This window comes from Heterocephalus glaber, unplaced genomic scaffold (assembly GCF_053883595.1).
Source record: "Heterocephalus glaber isolate CG9 unplaced genomic scaffold, H.glaber_assembly_v1.0 deba00001613, whole genome shotgun sequence".
NCBI lineage: Eukaryota > Metazoa > Chordata > Mammalia > Rodentia > Bathyergidae > Heterocephalus > Heterocephalus glaber.
In genome coordinates this window covers 29710354-29730227 of record NW_028258384.1, presented here as the reverse complement: position 1 = coordinate 29730227, position 19874 = coordinate 29710354, and positions in this window count along the sequence as shown.

Sequence of the window (19874 nt, the reverse complement as noted above, 5' to 3'; positions counted from 1 at the left end):
GTGTGGAGAATGGAATAGAAGGGGCAATAATAGAAGCAAGGAGACTGTTTGGGAGCTGTTGTAGCAGCTTGGATGAAACATACAGAGACTTGACTAAGACAGTAGCAGTAAAAGTCAAAGGTGGGTGCCATATATATTTTGGCACTACAATTGGCATGATTTGCTTATGTATCTGTTTCATGCAGGAGCAAGGTAAGAGGAAGGCAAAACAAACAAACAAACAAGGATAACTCTTAGGTTTCTAACTAGAAAAACTATAGATGGATATTGATGCCATTAACTGAAATTGGAAAGATTGTGGGTGGGGAGCATATTTGATAGAAAAAAAATCAGTAGTTTCATTATTATTAAATATTAATATGAAATATCAGAATGGTGATTTGAAGTGGATAACTGGATATGTACATTGGAAATACAAATTTGAAAATCATCAAAATCAGATGGTATTTGAATTCATGAGAACTGATGATCATTGCTAAAGAAAGTACATAATGAGAGAAGAGGTCCCATTAAGAGTATGAAAGAAATCCGTCATTTAGTGTTCATTATAAGAGAAGAAATCAGCAAAAGAATCATAGGTGAAGCAACAAGCTGTGGTAGGAACAGAAACCAGAAGAGAATAGTGTCACAGAGGCTACTATGGACTGAATTAGGCCATCTTTCCCACCAGCTTTATATGTTGAAGCCGTACTATAGTGTGGATCTTAAATAGACCACAAAAGCCCATGTAGCTAAGGCTTGATCCCCAGCCTATGGCACTATTGGGAGATAGTGGAACTTTTAAGAAGTGGGTCCTAGTGAGAAGATGTTAAGTCACTGGGGATGTGCTCTCTAAACAGGACATGGGATACCATCCTATCTGTTCTTTTCTCTTTTGTTTCCTGGTTACCATAAGATGAGCCACTTTGCTCTACCACATACACTTGCCACCATGTGCTATCTCACCATTGGCCCAAAAGCATGAGTCTTCCCAATCAAGGACTGCAAACCTCAAAAACTGTGAGCTGAAGTAAAACTCTCTTTATAAGTTGATTGTCTTAGGTGTTTTGTTACAGAAATGGAAAGCTGACTAATACAAGCCCTAATCCAGTATTTGATTGTATTTGGAGACAGAATCTTTAGAAAGTAATTAGAGTTAAATGAGGTCCAATCTGATAGAATTAATATCTTCACAACCAGAGAATAAGAAAGAAAAACAACCCTCTTGTCTGCCATGTGAGGACACAGTGACTAGGTAGCCATCTGCTGGCCAGGAAAAGAACCCTCACCATTAATAAGACCTTGCCAGAGTTTGATCCTGGACTTCCCAGCCCCATAAATGTGAAAAATAAATTTCTGTTGTTTAAGTCAACTAATCTGTGGTACTTGTTATGGCAGCAGAAAATAACTAATACAGACGCCAAGAGGAGAATATTTCAAGAGGAATGGAATGATCTTGAGAAGTAAAATAAATCAGTGGTTATTGAACCTGGTGATACTGAGGTAATTATTGACAAGAGTCTCTGGAGAATGATCGGGATGAAAGCCAGAAAATAGTGATCTGGGGATAAATGAAGAAGTGGGCATGTGTAAAAAGTACCTATATATCTGTAGTTTTCATTTTATTGAAATTTTTTGTAAAGAATATCAGAGATTCAAAACTGACCCATGGGGGACCTAGATTCAAACATTTTTTCTTTAAAAATGGGAGTGAATAAACACTTTGTGCTGATAGAAATGACAACATAAAAATTGAATATATATAGAGAGAGAATAAATTATTGAAAGTACAAGTTCTCTGAGGACTAAGAGGAATCATCCTCAAAGCGCATGTTGAGAAATTGGCCTTGATAGGAGAATGTAAGAGAAACAGGAAAATACAATGAAAACACAGGTAGTGTCCTCTTCACCTTCTTCATCGCTTGAACAAAATATCCAACACCACTCCACCTCCTAACAGCAAATCAGCTATCATCCCCATAATCCAATCACCTTCCAAAGGTCCTGCCTTTAATTATATGAGGCTTTCAGGGGGCATCTAGATTTAAACCGCAGCAAGAAAGATTGTAGACTTGGTAGTAGAATGAAGCAGGAGTTTTCTGTAATTTTGTTATTTTTTCAGTAAACTATGAATCAAGGTCAACTGATAGAAATGAAATTGAGGAAAGTATGAGAGGTTTGATGAGGGGGATAAAGGTTAAAAAACTGTTCACGGAGACATTTTTCAGACAAAGAAGTAAAAGCGGCAAATAAACATATGAAAAAATGTTCAACATCACTGGTCATTCGAGAGATGCAGATGAAAATGCTGAGATTTCACCTCACCCCAGAAAGAATGGCTGCTATCAAGAAATCATCCAATAACAAATGCTGGCGGGGCTGTGGGGAGAAAGGAACCCTTCTCCATTGCTGGTGGGAGTGCAGACTGGTGCAACTTCTGTGGAAATCAGTATGGAGATACCTCAAACAACTAGGGCTAGAGGTCCCATTTAACCCAGCTATTCCCCTGCTGGGGGTCTTCCCAAAAGAATTAAAAGAATCATACCACAGTGATATATGTGCACTCATGTTTATAGCGGCACAGTTTGTAATAGCTAAAGCTTGGAAACAGCCCAAGTGCCCATCAACTGGAAACTGGATAAAGAAGATGTGGGGGATGTTTTAAAGTAGTGAAGCAGCAAAAGACAAGTGCCCACAGAAACCCTCTTTCAATCTCTTATATTCTACCCAGGCTACCTGCCCTTAGGGTGGGTAGCACTCACACCCAAGGTGGGGCACCCTTAATCCTAGCATTGCACCATGAATCTTTCCCAGTATCACATCCTTAATCCTGGCTTTAAACTACCTAGATTCAGCCACCTCAGAAAAGCCCCATCTGTGACCATATAAAGCTTTGAGGGGACATCTAGGCATAAGCCATAACACGTTCCTTGTGTGGAGTTGGTACATGTACATAACACATCTTAATTCATTTTTATATACCCTTGCCCTGCCCTACCTACCCTCTCCCTCCATCTCTTGATCCCCTTCCCACTTGAGAAAGATGTATCTTCCTACTTCCTATTATTTATCTCATATTTTGCTCTTTATTTATAATTTGAGTTTTTCATAGAAGACAAACCATGTGATATTTAAGCTTGTGTGTCTATTTATTTCACTTAATATTATGGTTTCTAGGTGTATCCATTTTTTGACAAAGGACTCAAGTTTATCTTTCTTTATGGCAGAATAGTTCTCCATTTTGTATAAATACCACATTTTCTTTAACCATTCATCTCTGATGGACATATAGGCTTCTTCTAAGATTTAGCTATTATGAACTTTATAAACTGTGATGCCATAAACATGGATATGCCTGTATCGCTGTAATGTGATGTCTTTTAATCTTTTAAGAAGATATGTAAATGATGCATATTGAGGCCATACTCTTAAGTGAAATAAATAGGACACACATGTGTAAAAACCGAATAGTTTCTCTAGTGTGAGAAACTGAAAGGGTAAATGAGGATTAAAATGATTAAAATGAATAATTCATAATTTGAAATATTAAAAGGTCCAAAGGTGTAGGGGTGGTGAAGGGGGAAGGGGAAAGGAATGAAGGGAAAGGAAAAATTATGAGAAAATTTTAAAAAATGGAAACAAAATCTATGTAAATAGGGAAGGGTGGAGGGGGTAAAGGGCGCTCAGGTAATGGGGAAAAAAGTAAGAACCAAGATGCACCATGTACAGGTACAAGCACCCGATGATAAATGTAAGTGTATTGTATACCTAAAATATACCAATAAAAGAATTTTTAAAAAGAGGATATGTAAAAAGGAAATAGCTAGTTCAAATAAAATTTCTAGCTTTTGAAGAATCTCCATGATGATTTCTATAGTGATTGTACTAGTTTACATTTCCACCAACAATGTGGAAGTGTTGTTTTTTCACCACAGCCTTGCCAGCATTTGTTATTATTTGATTTTTTGATGTGCCCATTCTTTCTGGGGTAAGATGGAACCTCAGAGTTTTTTTAATTCTCATTTCTCCAATGCCAGCAATGTTAAGCATTTCTTCATATATTTATTGGCCATATAAACTTCTTCTTTTGTGAAGTGACTATTAATTTCAATTGATTTGGATCTTTTACTGGGGGGGCTTTAATTTTTTTGAGTTCATTATATATTCTGTATATTGGTCCTCTGCCTGGGGAATAGCTGGCAAAATTTTTTCCCACTCTGTAGGTAATCTTTTCACTCTGGTGATTGTTTCTTTTGCTATGCAGGAGCCTTTTAATTTGTTATAAATCCATTTGTTGATTCTTGGTACTATATCATATACAACAGTGATTCTGTTCAGAAAGTCCCTGCTTACGACTATGACCTCATGAGTTTTATTTATTTTATTCTAGCAAGTGAAGTTTTTTTGCTTTAACATTTAGTTCTTTGATCCTTTTTTATTTTAGTTTAGTACATGATGAGAGATATGGATGAAGATTCAATCTTCTGCATGCAGATACCCAGTTTTCCCAACACCATTTATTAAAGAAGCTATCACTCCACCAGTACATGTCTTCAGCACCTTTGTCAAAGATCAAATAGTTGCAGGTGCTTGTGGTTGATTCTGTATCCTCTATTCTGTTCCACTGATCCTCATGTATGTTTTCATGCCAGGACCAAGCTATTTTTCTCAGTGGAGCATTGTAATATAACTTGAAGTCTGGGATTTTTGTGCCTCCTGCTTTGCTCTTGTTGCCCAGTGTTCCTTATGCTATGCTAAGTCTCCTCTGGTTCCATATGAATTTTTAAATTGTTTTCTCTAGTACTGTGAAGAAGCTGTTGGAATTTTGCTGCATCAAATCTATATATCAGTTTTGGAGATATGGCCATTTTGACTATATTAGTTCTATCTACCCAGGAACAGGGAATATCTTTCCATATTCTGATGTGTTCTTCAATTTCTTTTTTCAGAGTACTGTAGGTTTTGTTTCCCAGGTCATTTGCTTTTTTAGTTAGGTTAATTTTTAATTATGTAATTTTGCTTGGTGCTATTGTGAATGGTATTGTTTTCCTAATTATTTTCGTAATGTGTTTATTATTAGTGTACAGGAATTCTATTGATTTTTGTGTGTTGATTTTGTATTCGGCTACATTACTGAATTTGATTATTAATTTTAAGAGTCTTTTGGTGGCTTTGGGGATCTTGTATGTAGAGAATCATGTCATTTGCAAATAATGATAATTTGACTTCTTACTGTCCTATACACATCATATTTACTTCTTTTGCATGATTAATTGCTCTTGCCAATGTTTCAAGTACTATGCTGAAAAGGAGTGGTAAGAGTGGACATCCTCATCTTGTTTCTGATTTTAGAGGGAAAGCATTCAATTTTCCCCCTTTAATATGTTGTTGGCAGTAGGTTTGCCATAAATCACTTCTATCAGATTGAGATAAAGTCCTTCTATACTTACTTTCTTCAGTATGTTTTTTTTTATCATGAATGGATGTTGGCTTTTATCAACAGCCTTTTCCACATCTACTGAGAAGATCATATGATTTTCGTCCTTGCTTCTGTTTATGTGACATATTACATTTACTGATTAGTATATGTTGAACCATTCTTGCATTCCTGGGATGAAACCTACTTGGTCATGATGCATGATCATTTTGATCATTTGTTGCATTCTGTTTGCCAGTAGCTTATTTAAGATTTTTGCATCTATATTTATGAAAAGGATTGGTCTATAGTTCTCTTTTTCTGTTTGGATCTTTGTCTCAGTTTGGAATCAGGGTAATGCTAGCTTTCAAGAAAGACATTGGGAGTACTCTTTCCTTGTCAATTTCATTAAAAAAGCTTGAAGAGTGTTCATGGTAGATCTTCCTTGAAGTATTTATAGAATTATGAATTATTGGCATACAGGTTTGAGAAGTAGTTGGTAAAAATGTTTCTTATTTCAGCCTTGTCTGCTGTGATTTCACCTTTTTCACTTCGAATTGCATTGGTGTAGTTTTTTTCTCTCCTCTTTTGGTTAGATTGGCTAATGGGCGGGCTACTTTGCTTATTCTTTAGTAGAAACAACATTTTGATTTATTGATTCATTATATTTTTTGGTTTCTATTTCTTTGATTTCTGCTCTGATCTTTATAATTTCCTTCCTTCTGCTAGCTTTTGATATGGATTATTCTTGTTTTTCTAGGACCTTGAAGTGCATCATTGGGATATTTATTTGGCCCCACTCTGTTTTTGTGATGTGGGTATTCACAGCTATGAACTTCCTTTTTAGAACTTCTTTCATTATGTTCCATAAGTTCTAGTATGTTGTACTGGGTTTCTGATTTAGTTGTAAAAACGATATTTTTCCTTGAGTTCTTCTCTAAGCCATTGCTTATTTAAGAGTATAATGTTTAATTTCCCTGTGTTTGTGTAGTTTATGTATTTTCTTTCATCACTGATTTCTAGTTTCATTGTGCTATGATCTTATATATGGTATAATCTCAATTCTTTTACATTTACTTGTGCTTGATTTATTGGCTAGCATGTGATCTACTTTGGAAAAAGTTCCATGTGCTGCTGAGAAGAATGTGTATTCTGTTGTTGTTGAAGACACTTTATAGATATCTATTAAGTACAATTATTCAAAGTTTTTATTCAACTCTGATATTTCTTTGTGATAATGTGGTATTGAGGTCCCCCACTGAAATTATGTTTATGTTTACTTGGTTTTTTATGCCCAGTAGTACTGGTTTTATAAAGTGTGTTGCACTGTTGTTTGGTCCATATGTGTTCATAATTATTTCCTCCTGTTGCATTGTTCCTTTCACCAATATGTAGTGACTTTCCTTGCCTCTTTTGATCAGTTTTGGCTTGAAGTCTCTTCACCTGGATATAGGATATGTATACTTGTTTTTGGAGGGATTCCCATTGCATGGAATATCTTTTTGCATCCTTTGACTTATAGCCTATGAGTTTGTTTGTGGGTTTAATGTGTTTCTTGTATACAGCATAATATTAGACTTTGTCCCTTAATCCATTCTGCCAGTTTGTGTCTTTTTATTGGAGAATTGAGACAATTTCCATTGAGAGTTACTACTAATAGCTGTTGCCTTATTCCTCTCATTGCCTTATTTTCCTGTTGCTAATGTCCTATCTTTCCCTTCTACTTGACTCTTCATCTAACCTAAAGTATTTATTCTATTAGACCTTTTCTTTTTGTTGGCTTTATTGTCTTCTTCTAGGATATTCTTGAGAATATTTTTGAGTGTCAGTTTTGTGGTCATGAATTTTATTAGGTGTTGTTTATCATGAAAGAATTTTGTTTCTCCATCAATTTTGAAAGATAAATTTTACAGTATATATCAGCCTGGGTTGGAAATTGTTTTCTTTTAGGGATTGTAATGCTTCATTACAAAGTATCCTGGACTTTAAGGATTGTGTTAAGAAGTCTTCTGTAGACATTGGCATAGGAAAAGACTTTATGAACAAAATGTCAGTACCATGGGAACTAGCACAAAGAATCAACAACTGGGATCTCATCTTATTAAAAAGCTTCTGCACTGCAACAGAACCCACCACCAGAACTAGGAGACAACCTACAATGTGGGAAAAATTTTTAGCAGTTGTACCTCAGACAAAGGACTACTATCCATAATATATAAAGAACTGAAAAAAATCAGACCTCCCAAATTTAAAGACGCAATTCAAAAATGGGCATCTGAAATGAACAGACATTTCTCAGACAAAAGTAAAAGCAGCAAATAAGCATATGAACAAATGTTCAATATCGCTGGTCATTTGACAGATGAAAATGAAAACAACACTGAGACTCCACCTCACCCCAGAAGGAATGGCTGCTATCAAGACATCAACCAATAACAAATGCTGGCGGGGTTGTGGGGAGAAAGGAGCCCTTCTCCATTGTTGGTGGGAGTGCAGACTTGTGCAATCACTGTGGAAATCAATATGGAGATACCTCAAAGAACTAGGACTAGAGGTCCCATTTGACCCAGCTATTCCCCTGCTGGGGATCTTCCCAAAAGAATTAAAAGAATCATACCAGAGTGACGTATGAGCACCCATGTTTATAGCGGCACAGTTCATAATAGCTAAAGCTACTGGATAAAGAAGATGTGTTTCTTATTTTTTATAAAATAGAGTACTACTCAGCCATAAAGAATGAGAAACTGGAGACATTTATAGCTAAATGGATGCATATTGAGGCCATACTCTTAAGTGAAATAAATAGAACACACATGTGTAAATACCAAATAGTTTCTCTAGTGTGAGAAACTGAAAGTGTAAATACGGATTAAAACATTTAAAATGAACAAATTGATAATATTTGAAATAGGAAGAAAAGGTCCAAAGGGGAAGGGGAAGTGGGAGGGGATGGGGAAAGGAAAACAGGGAAAGGAAAAATTATGAGAAAAGAAAAAAAATGGAAACAAAGTCTTTGTAAATAGGGAAGAGTGGAGGGGGTGAAGGGCGCACAGGTAATGGGGAAAAAATGAGAACCAAGATACATCATGTACAGGTACAAGCACCCAAGTATAAATGTAAATGTATTGTATACATAAAATGTACCAATAAAAGAATTTAAGAAAAAAAAAGAAGAAGAAATCTTCTGTAATTTTAATGAGTTTACCTGTATGAGTGATTCATTGACCTTTTCTAAACAATTTCAAGATTTTGTTCTTGTGTTGGACTTCTGGGATTTTGACTATGATATGCTGTCGGGAGGTTCTTTCCTGATTGTGGTTATTTTGGTTATTTGGGGTTCTATAAACCTCATTCATTTGTATGTTAAATTATTTTCACTTATTTGGAAAGTTTTCTATTATTTCAGTAAATAGGTTTTTACGTCATTTGTGCTGTCTTCTGATTTTTCACTAATTTCTATTAATCTTAGATTATTCTTCTTTGCATCATCTAGCAGCTGTTGGATCCATTATTTATGCTCTCTTGTTTTTAAGGTTTCTCTCATTAATTGGTCACCAACGACAGCCCTGTTCTGACACTCTATCCTCACATTGGTCATTTTTGCTGCCCATACTGTAAATAGAATTTTTAATCTTCTGAATTTCTATTTGGAGCATTTTTATGAACACTAATTCTTTTCTTTGCTGGACATTCATGTTTTGTGTAGTTTGGTTTAACTCTGCTAGCTTCATACTAGTGTCTTATGTAGACTCACTGATTATTTTATTTATTTGGCTCAGTATCTTTTTTTTCCCCATTAAGTTTACTTGTACATTTTAGGTATAAAATACAATTACAGTCATCATTGGGATCTTGTACCATTACATGAGTATCTTGGTTCTTATTTTTTTCCTCTTCCCCTGCCCTCCCTTCACCCCCTCCACACTTCCCTATTTGCAAAGACTTTGTTTCCATTTTTTTCCTTTTCTCTTATTTTTTCTTTTCCCAACTTTCCTTTCCTCTACCCCTCCCATTTCCCCTGCTTCTTTAGACCTTTACTTCCAATTACACAACTTCAATCATACATTTTTAAAATTGCAGTATCAAGATCTAGGAGACATTACCACAGATTTTACAGAATTTAAAAGGATATAGAAAGCATATTACAAAAATATGTTTTGAAATAAATTTGACAACTTTTAAGAAGTACATTGGAAGATAAATTAATGAAACTAGCTCTGGAGAAAATACAAAATTTGAATAGCACCTATTAAAGAAAGTATATTCCCAGCTTGAAAACCTTCCTATATGACAACAACAGGCTCATATACATTTTAACTAATAAATTATATCAAATATTGAAAGCAGAAAAAAGAAGGAACACTTCTCCCCTCATTTTAGGAACTCAACATTGTGCTAATCCTAAAACTGTATAAAGATAATAGAAGAAAAAAGTATGCACATAGATAGAAATATGTTTAACAAAACAAACTATTAGAAGTCAGATCAGGCAGTATGTAGAAAGTGGTTTTATTATAGGGATGGCAGTATTGGTTCAGCATTGGAAGATCCACCCCCAAACATCATCATTTTAACAGAGGAAAGGAAAAAGCTATATGATCCTGTCAGTAATTGGAGGAAAAAGTACCAAACTAAATTCTACAGCTATTCATGGTAAAAGCTATCAGGAGACTAGAGGTAGAACAGAATCTTCTCAACAGATCAAAGACATGTACTCCATACTTCCAGCAAAAACGCCTTACATGAATGGAGAAGATACAATGCTTTCTCCCTAAGGTGAGGAACAAGGGCAGATATGCCTACTCTTCATCTGTCCATTAAACTTTGAAACCTAGGCCCAAATCAAAATAGTCTGGTGATAAAATGACACAATTAGGATAGGATTGGCATGGCAGAATCAAAATCTTTATATGTAGATGAAATGATCATCTACAGAGAAAATACTAAGAAATCTCTAGGAGCCCCTAGAACTTGTATTTGAATTTAGCAGCATTAGAAAACACAAGGTATATATAAAAATTCAGGTCTATGTATATTTGCTACAAATGAAGAATTGGATATTGAAATTTAAAAGTTATGTAGGAGTACAAAGGAACTAGAAAAGTTAAAAAAAAACAAAAACAAAAAAACAGTGTTGGAAGGCGTTTGGTACTTAATTTTAAGACTTCTTCTACACAGTAATCAAGGCAGTGTTGGTGTAAGGAAAGACATATAGATCATTTGAATAAAACAGAGAATCTAGAAATAGAATCACACATATATGGTCCACTGAGTTTTGAAAGATTATTTAACATTAACATTTTATAGAATATAAACTCAATTCAAGAGCCAAGGAAAAGAGAGTGTTTTCAGAAAATGGCACTAGAAGACTTGGTATCCGTACATAAAAAATTAACCTCAACCCTTTTTTTCCATACATAAAAATAATTTCAAAGGATCTATGAACCTAAATATGAAAGACTAAAAGTATAAAACTTTAAGAAGAAATTATAAGGGAAAATGTTTATGAATTTAGAGTAGGTAAGAACTTCTTAGGATACAAAAACCATGATGTATAAAAGGAAAAAATTGATAAATGAGATTCCATCAAAATTTAGAACTTTAAATGACATCATTAACATGAAAAGTAGTCCTTAAACAGACCATATTTACAATGCATATAACCTATGACCAGAATATATAAAGAACTCTTACAGCTCATTAATAGACAACCCAATTAAAAAGTAGACAAAAGAAGATGATAAATAGCCAGTACAGAACAAGGAAAGGCGTGCAACTCTAGAATCAGAAAAATACTAATCAGTGCAATAACAAGATTGAATTATACACTCATTAGGGAGATGAAGTTAAAAGTTTTAAAAGCCTCGTCATGACTTTTTGCTTTTGTTGGATTCTTCCCCTTAGCGTTTAATTTGTCATGCCCAATGGATTCATTCTGCTGGGTTTCCTGGGGTTGTGATCCTCATTGTTTTTTCCTAGGATATTGTCTAAAATTTTTTGGAGTGCTGGTTTGGTATTCATGAAGTTCCTAAGGTGCTCTTTATCATGAAAGTATCTTATTTCTCCATCAATTTTGAAAGATAGTTTTGCAGGGTACATTAATCTGGGTTGGAGACTGTTTTCCTTTAGGGATTGAAATATGTCACTCCAAGCTCTTCTTGTCTTGAGGGTTTGCATTGAGAAGTCTGCTGTGATTCTGATGGGCTTTCCTTTGTATGTGATTTGTTTGTTTTCTCTCACTGCTTGTAGAATTTTGTTCTTCAGTTGGGTTTCTGGAATCCTATTATATGCCTATGTGTAGATTTTTTTTAATCAAGGCTAGCTGGAGTCCTATATGCCTCACTTATCTGTATGTCAAGTTCTTTTCTCCTGCTTCAGAAGTTTTCTGCCATCACTTCTGTGAACAGTTTTTTATGTCATCTGCACTCTCTCCTGTTTCTTTATTGACTCCAATCAGTCTTATGTTATTCTTCTTTGCATCATCTAGCAGCTGCTGGATTGATTTCTCCTGTTCCCTTACAATTTTAAAGCAATTTTTCTTTTCCTAGTCACTAATTGCAATCTTATCTTCTATATTTGAAATTCTGTCCTCACATTGGTTCATTCTGCTGTGTAGACTTTCAATAGAGTTTTTAATATCCTGGAAATGTGTTTATATGTGTTTTATGGATTCCATTTGTTTCCTATGTTGGGATTCCATCATGTTCCTCCGATCTGCTATTTTTTTATCTGTATCCTCTCTAGATTTGTTAATCTTGTCTTGCACTATGGGCACAATCTCTGCTGTTATCTGAGAAGTTATTTCTGATTTCATTTTTTCCAGATCCTCTTTTGTTGCCATTTCAGGGAGTCTAGGTGGTTGAGTATCAGAGTGTTCCATCTCGTTTCCCTTTGGGGTTGCTGTAGGTGATCTGGAAGTCTGTTTCTGTGGCTTGTTTACCTGTCTTCTCATTTCCGGGGGGGGGTGCTGCTGGCACCCACATGACTCACCTCCTCTCCCCTGCTAGTGGTTCAATGGCAGCCAGGGAGCCTCCTCCTGCATGCTGGGATTGGCTTACCTCCTCTACTTTGGGAGCAGTGGAATGGCAGCCATGTGTCTTATTTCATATTCCAAGTTAAAGTAAAAGGACGGAAAGGTCTATTTTAGCTCACAGTTTTTAGAGGTTTCAGGCCATAGTTGGCTGGCTCCAAGGCAGGGTGACATGGCAGAGGAGTATCATACACAAAAAACAGTCCAATGGCAAGGCAAGCAGAAGGCACATTGGCCCAATATCTTGTTACTTATATGTTTCATTAACTTTCCAAATGCCTTATTGATCTGTTTTGTTATCCTCCCTGATATCATTTCTAATAATTTAGATGTGTTGTTTTTGGTTTCCTCCCCATTGATTCTCCATGGATCAGCTTTGGAGGAGTTGGAAGTTTTTAGGGACATTTTCTTGGCTTCTCTTCTCATGTTTTATTTGTTTGTTTGTTTTTGTGTTGAGGCTTCTGGATTGATTGTAGTAGAAAGTTTTGTTTCTAGTATGGAGGGCTCTTTTGTTAATGTCTACTTTTTGATAGTACACTCTGGGCAGCATCCAACCACCACCATTGAGATAGGAAGTTGCAGCATGGTTGGCCCAGTACCCAGTTCTCTAGTAATTTGCCATAATATTGTTAATGACATCAAGGCAATCCAGATATTGGCATCCCAAGAAAACCAGTTAATAGCATCAGGTATGTTACTTTGGCTATAGCAATAAAATCAGCATCAATTATAAAATCATATACAAACTGAGTATGATAAACCCTAAGGATCAATAATGTACCACCCTTAATGATAGAAAAGAGATCTATAATATGGTATGAACATGAAGACAAATTAAACATTGACCTACTATAAATATATAATAAATGGAACAACTTTATCTCTATTGACAATTGAACTGTATTCAATAGCAATCATGTAAAGTTAACTATCTATCTAAAGATTCATAAAACTTAGTAGTTACAGTAGTAAAAGTTGAGGGGGTGCAGAACCAGAAAATTTTAAAAAAAACCAAAATTTGAAAAACTAATCAGATGTGAGGAGAGAAAAGTGAGATAGGGGATCCTATTGAGGAATAAAAGAAAATTAATAATGTTAGAGAATAGTCATAGGAAATGTTACAGCTTATATCTAGATGTCCTTCTAAAGCCTCCTGCACTCATAGGTGCAAATTGTGTAAGATGTCAAAATCATGGGTGTGTGCTACTGGATCATGGGTGTGTGACACTGCATCATGGGTATGTGATACTAGATTAGTCCACTAATTGGTTTAGCATATTTCTGGGTGTGAGTGATAGACTTACTGAAGAGGGGAAAACCACCTTGGGTGTGAGTGGCACCAAACAATAGGCTTGTAGCCTGGATGGAATAAAAAGTGAAAGAAAGAATCATTCTGCTTCTTGGCTGCCACACCATGAACTATTTCTCCTCTCCCATGCCTGTCTGCAGTGCTGCCCTGCCTTACAGCCAGTTGATGATGGATGAGAACCTCTACAAACTGTGAACAAAAATAAACCTTTCTTCCTTTAACTTGTGTGTGTCAAGTATCTTGTCCTAGCAATGAGAAAGTAGCTAAGATAGATTTTTGGCACCACAGAAGTGGGTTTGTTGCTGCGCCACTACCTGACCATGTGATTCAGAACTCAGAAGACTAGAATCCTGATACAAATGCATCAGGTAAAGATGAGGCTCAGGAGGTTTCTGTTGGGAAGAAAGACTCCATTCGCAGTTGGACTCTAGGCCACATGTGTTATGCTCTGGCCAAAAATTTGTCTGCATTTTGCTCTTGTCCAGAGACTTGTAGAAGACTGAGATTATGGACAACAGACTAATCTAGTGGAAAACAATTTCAAGGCAGTCTAATATTGAGCCAGTAGCATGGCTATTATTAAGAGCTTTTAGCTAGCTGTACCTTGAGAATCAAGAGCAAATGGTCCAGTGGAATGATTTCAAAAGTTTTGAGTTTGACCAGAAAGAAAACTCTAGCAAAGTTGTGGGCTGCAAAGATACAGTAGAGAAGAACTTGGTTACTAAAAAGATTAGTATTAAACAGCCAAGTAATTTGAAAATGACAATAGAAAGATGGCCTGAGGGAATTACAAAAAAGAGAAAAAAAGAAAGACTGGACTTTTTGCAGCCTCACATTTGCAAAGGTAAAGACTTTACTTTGAGAAGAGAGCCATGTCCCAGAATGGTGGTAGCCAAAGGAATTTGTTCCTCAGGATTAGGTTCTTAGTGCTCAGCAATTCAGGCACTCAATCCCTACAGCCAAGACAGAAAGAACCCTGGCTACTGCTCCAGCTGGTTGCAGACGTTGGCATCATACATGTGGTGGTGGTTTTAGGTGCGTGTAGAATACAAGAGTTGTGGGATCAGGAAGGCTTTCACCTAGATTTCAGAAGAAGACCTAGGAGGCCAGGCAGTGTGTCTCTGAGATGGCAGTGTGTGAAGCTGTGAATGTGAAGCCAAAAGTGCTGTGAGACCCCAGAAGTTTGGAGAAGCCAGGAATGTGGATTGTCTGAAGAAAGTCGCAAGGAGTGAGCAAAGCTGGCCCAAGAGAGAGGCCAGGAGGGCTATAACCACTGGGAGTGTCAGTGGGGTGGGGGCACCCAAGCCTTTTAGAAGTCAGAACTTGCCACAGATTGTACTGAGTGCTGTACATGGATCTACAGGATTCGCATTTGCCCTGCTGGATTTTGGTCTTGCTTTGGTCCCATTCCTTTCTATCCCCTTATTTGTGCCTTTTGGAATGAGAATATTTAACTTGTGCCATAATGTGTTGGAAGTGTTTAACTGTCTTTTCATTTTTATGGGGCTCACAGCTAAGAGTTTGCCTTAAATCTCAGAGGAGTATTTGAACTCATACTATATAACAATGCTGAAACTGTTGGGAATTTGGCAACTCTTAGAGATAGAGTAAATGTATTTTTCATAAAGGGATGTGTATGAGTCTTTTGGAGACCAGGGACAGAATGTTGTCGCATATATCTAGATGTCCCCCCTAAAGCCTCCTGTGCTCATAGATGGGGCTGTTGGGAGGTGCTGGATATTGCATGTGTGATACTGCATCATGGGCGTGTGACACTGATTTAATCCACTGTTTGGTTTAGTACAGTTCTGAGTTTGGACAATGGATTTACTGAAGAGGGAAAACCCACCCTGAGTGTGTCTGGCACCAACCAATAAGCTTGCAGTGTGGCTGGAATAAAAATGAAAAGAAAATGGAAGTCTCACTGCTTTTTGCCTGCCAAACCATGAATTGTTTACTATGCCATGCCCCTCTGCCATGCTGCCCTGCCTTGGAGCCAGCCAACTGTGAACTGAGACCTCTATAAACTGTGAGCTATAATAAACCTTTCCACTTTTAACTTTGGGTTTCAAGTATTTTGTCTCAGCAATGAAAAAGTAACTAAGACATTTGTATTTATGTTTTTATTTTTCCTTAAATTAAGGGATACCTCTATAAAATCTATCCACTGTCTCTAGAGTCAGGACATGTACCAAAATGGGTGGAAGTTAGGCAGTGCAAAGGTTATCATTCCATAAGAAAGAATTTTATAGCAAAGTAAACTGCCTAAGTGATAGAATGGGCTACTTGTGAAGGCATTCAAACAAAGGCTGAATAACCACAAGTCAAGGAATTGTAGTAAAGATTCTGGAAATAGTTGAAAGGCTAGAAAATGTTGATGATTCCTAAATGTCTGTACATGACCGTCTTATTAGAATCCCCTAAGGAACTTATTAAAAAAATATAGATTCTTGAGCCACACTGCAGAAATTTCAAGGGTAAAGATGTGGAATCTTTACTTTTGATAAGTCTTCTAAGTGATGTCGTTGAGCGAGTACATTCAAGAGTTACTGGATTAGATGATCTGTAATATCCCTGCCAAAACCAAGAGTCTATATGGTGAAGATATCAGGTGAAGATATCAGATTTCTATTTTAGTGGGACTTCAAAGGATGGAATTACTGCGGTAAATAGGCAACATATAGCATATTGTACTTAGTTTTCCAAGTTCTAGAAAACTTGAGAATGATACACACTAATCAAACTTATGATGGTCATGTGACAATTTATCCACTTACAATGAAAAATTATGTTCTATAAGAATTAGATTCTCATATCCACTCTCTAGACAAAACCAAGATCAAGATACCAGAGGAATAATAACCCAAGAAGCTGTTATAGGCATAGGATGGTGCAAATAAAATGAAATAACCTTTTTTACTTTTATTTTTTATCATGGAAATTTCAAATATATATAAAAGCACACAGTATAGTATGTTAGTATATATATCTACTACATAGTGTTAATTCACATCCAGTCTAGTTTTATCTAAAATTCCAACATCCCACCTCAAACCACCAGATAATTTTAAGAAAATCTAAGATATTGTATCACTTAATCCATAAACATTTCATATGTGTCTCTAAATGATAAAGATTCTTAAAATTATTTATATTTTGAGTCTCTCCTATTAGAGAAACCACGTGATATTTTACCTTCTGTTAATCACTTAGTATTATGGTCCCAAGATCCATCCATTTTCCCACAAATGACTTACATTTATTCTTTTAATGGCTGAGTGGTATTCCATTATGTATATACCCCACATTTTCTTAACCCATTCATCTGTTATTGGGCATATAGGCTGCTTCCATGAATAAGCTACCGTGAGTTATGCTGATATAAACATGGGAATGCATGTATCACTATAATACAGTGACATAATTTAAAGAGCAAAAAAAGAGAAATGTTAAGGAATGGAAATGGGACTGGGAAGACTTGTAATGTCAGCACTCAGGAGGCTGAGGCAAGAGGATCACTGTGAGTTCAAGGCCAGACTAGGCTACATGGTGAGACCCTGTCTAAATAAAATAAAATAAAATAGTAAAGTAAAATAACAAAAATGTTATTTTTGGAAAAGGAGGGAGAGGGAAGGGTGGGTGTTGATATGAGGAGTAAAAATGATCAAGATGAAATATGTACATGTATCAATGACCCAAATGTAATCATGATGTATTGCAAACATGTACTAATAAAAAAAATGTTAAAGCTACACTAAGAAAAGATAAGTGTTCTCTCTAAGGGTTTAGTATGCTCACAGAGTTGTACAGCCACTGCAACAATCAATTTTAGAATATTTTCATCACCCCAAATGGAAACCTCATACCTTTAGCTATCAACCTTCAAGATTCCCATCTACTCACCCCCACTCCTAAGAAATCACTATTTTGGTTTCTAAATATTTGGGATATTGTGAGCATTTCATGTAAATGAATCATATAATGCATTAGTCAGCTTTCCTGTTTCTGGGACACAATACCCCATACCCTCAACTTAAAAGAGAAGGGGTTTAATTTAGCTCATGGTACATAATCAGCTGGCTCCAAGACAGGAACATCATGATGGAAAGGCATGGTGGAGCAAAGATGCTTAGTTCATAGCAGCCAGGAAACAGAGAAGGAGAGCAGCATCTATGAGGAAGGGGTGAGGGAACAGACATAGTACCCAAGATCATGCCTCCATGACCATCCCAGATACATCCAGAGGTGTGCTCTACCAATCTCCTGGATAGCAATTGAGTTGACACAATCAAGCTTAACCATCATATATAAGATGTAGGTTTTTGTGACTTTCTTCTTTCACTTAGCATAATATCTTGAAGGCTCATACATGTTATAGAGAACATCAGTAATTTATTCCCTTTTATGGCTGAATAATATTCCACTGCAGTGACATATCCACATTTTGTTATAGCCATTCATCAGTTGATGAACTTTGGCTTTTTTCCACCTTTTTTGAATGATATGAATAATGTTACAATACAGAAGCTTTATGTGGAACATGTGTTTCGATTTCTCTTAGTTATAACTGGGAGTAGAATTGCTGGGTCATATGATAACGTTATACTTAACTTTTTAAAATACTTCCAGGCTGTTTTCCAAAGTAAGTGCACCATTTAAAATTCCCACCTGCAGGGCCAGAGATTTAGCTCAGTGGTTCTGCCGCCTGCCTTGCAAGCGCAAGGACTGGAGTTCCATCCCCGGTACCAAAAAATATTAAAAAATAAAATAAAATTCCTGCCTTCAGTGTGTGAAGATAACACTCCACATTTTCTCCTTATCCTCATCAACACTTGGTATTATCTTACAATTTTATTATAACCATCCCATTTGTTGGGAGGTAATATCTTTTTGTGCTTTTGACTCACATTTCCCTGCTGATTAATCATGGTGAGCATCTTTTTCATATATTTACTGGTCATTTGTACATCTTTGGAGAGAAGTCTATTCAGAATCTAGGCTCATGTTTTAATAGGGTTTTCTTTTTATCTTTGACTTTTAAGAAAATATTTTTAATGTTCTAGATATAAGTCCCTTATCAGATATATGATTTGCAAATATTTATTCTCATTCTGTGAGTTGTCTTTTTACATTATTAATAGTGTCCTTTAAAGCACAAAGGTTTTTTTATTTTGATGAAGTTAAATTTCTCTCTTTTTTCTCTTATTGCTCTTGCTTTTGGTATCATATCTAAAAATTCATTGTTTAATCCACGGTCATGAAGATTTACTGCCATGTTTTCTTCTAAGAATTCTATAGTGTAATAGCCTCTTTTAATGTATAATTTCCAGTTAGGAATTTCTAGGGTAACAAAGATTTTGCTTACCCCTAGGGGATCAACATTCTACAAGTACATTGTATCTTTAGCAGTTATGAGATCTTGACTACAAAACTAGGTTTCCAAACTGTGTTAGTTACTTTTCTCTCGTTGCTGAGACAAAATACCAGACACCCAAAGTTAAAGGAGAAGGGTTTTATTTGGTTTACAGTTTGTAGAGGCTTCAGTCCATAATCAGCCAACTCTAAGGCAGGGACGACAAACAGGCACGGCAGAGCAGAAAACAACATGGCACACACAAGACACCAAAGGTAACAAGAGAGTTAACAGTATCTCTCTGCCCCTTTTATCTTATTCAGACTACTTAGGGCAGGTAGCACTCACACCCTTAATCCTAGTGCCCTTGAGCCTAGCATTGCATCATGAGTCAATTCCAGCTTCACACACTCTAGATCAGTCCTATGACCACATGAGGCTTTGGGGGGACATCTAGACCCAAACCATAACCCAAGACTGGAAATTAAAAGATCCTTGCAAGTAGGTTTGAGGGACTTTCAGACATTATTCAACTATTGGAAAATAGTATCTATGAGCAAAGGACAAAGGAGTCCATTTTGCTTGAAGATGAGACCCTAATATGAAGGACAATTATTTAGATCAGTTTGCAAAACAATTCATAGGGGTGTAGAAAGAAAATATTGAACAGCATTATATTTATTTTTCTCCTTCTTTAAAAATTTCTATGTTTTAATTTTTAATGCATATGTCTTATGATGTATGTATAATGTATAAAGTATATATGTATGGTCATAAAAGTGCATAA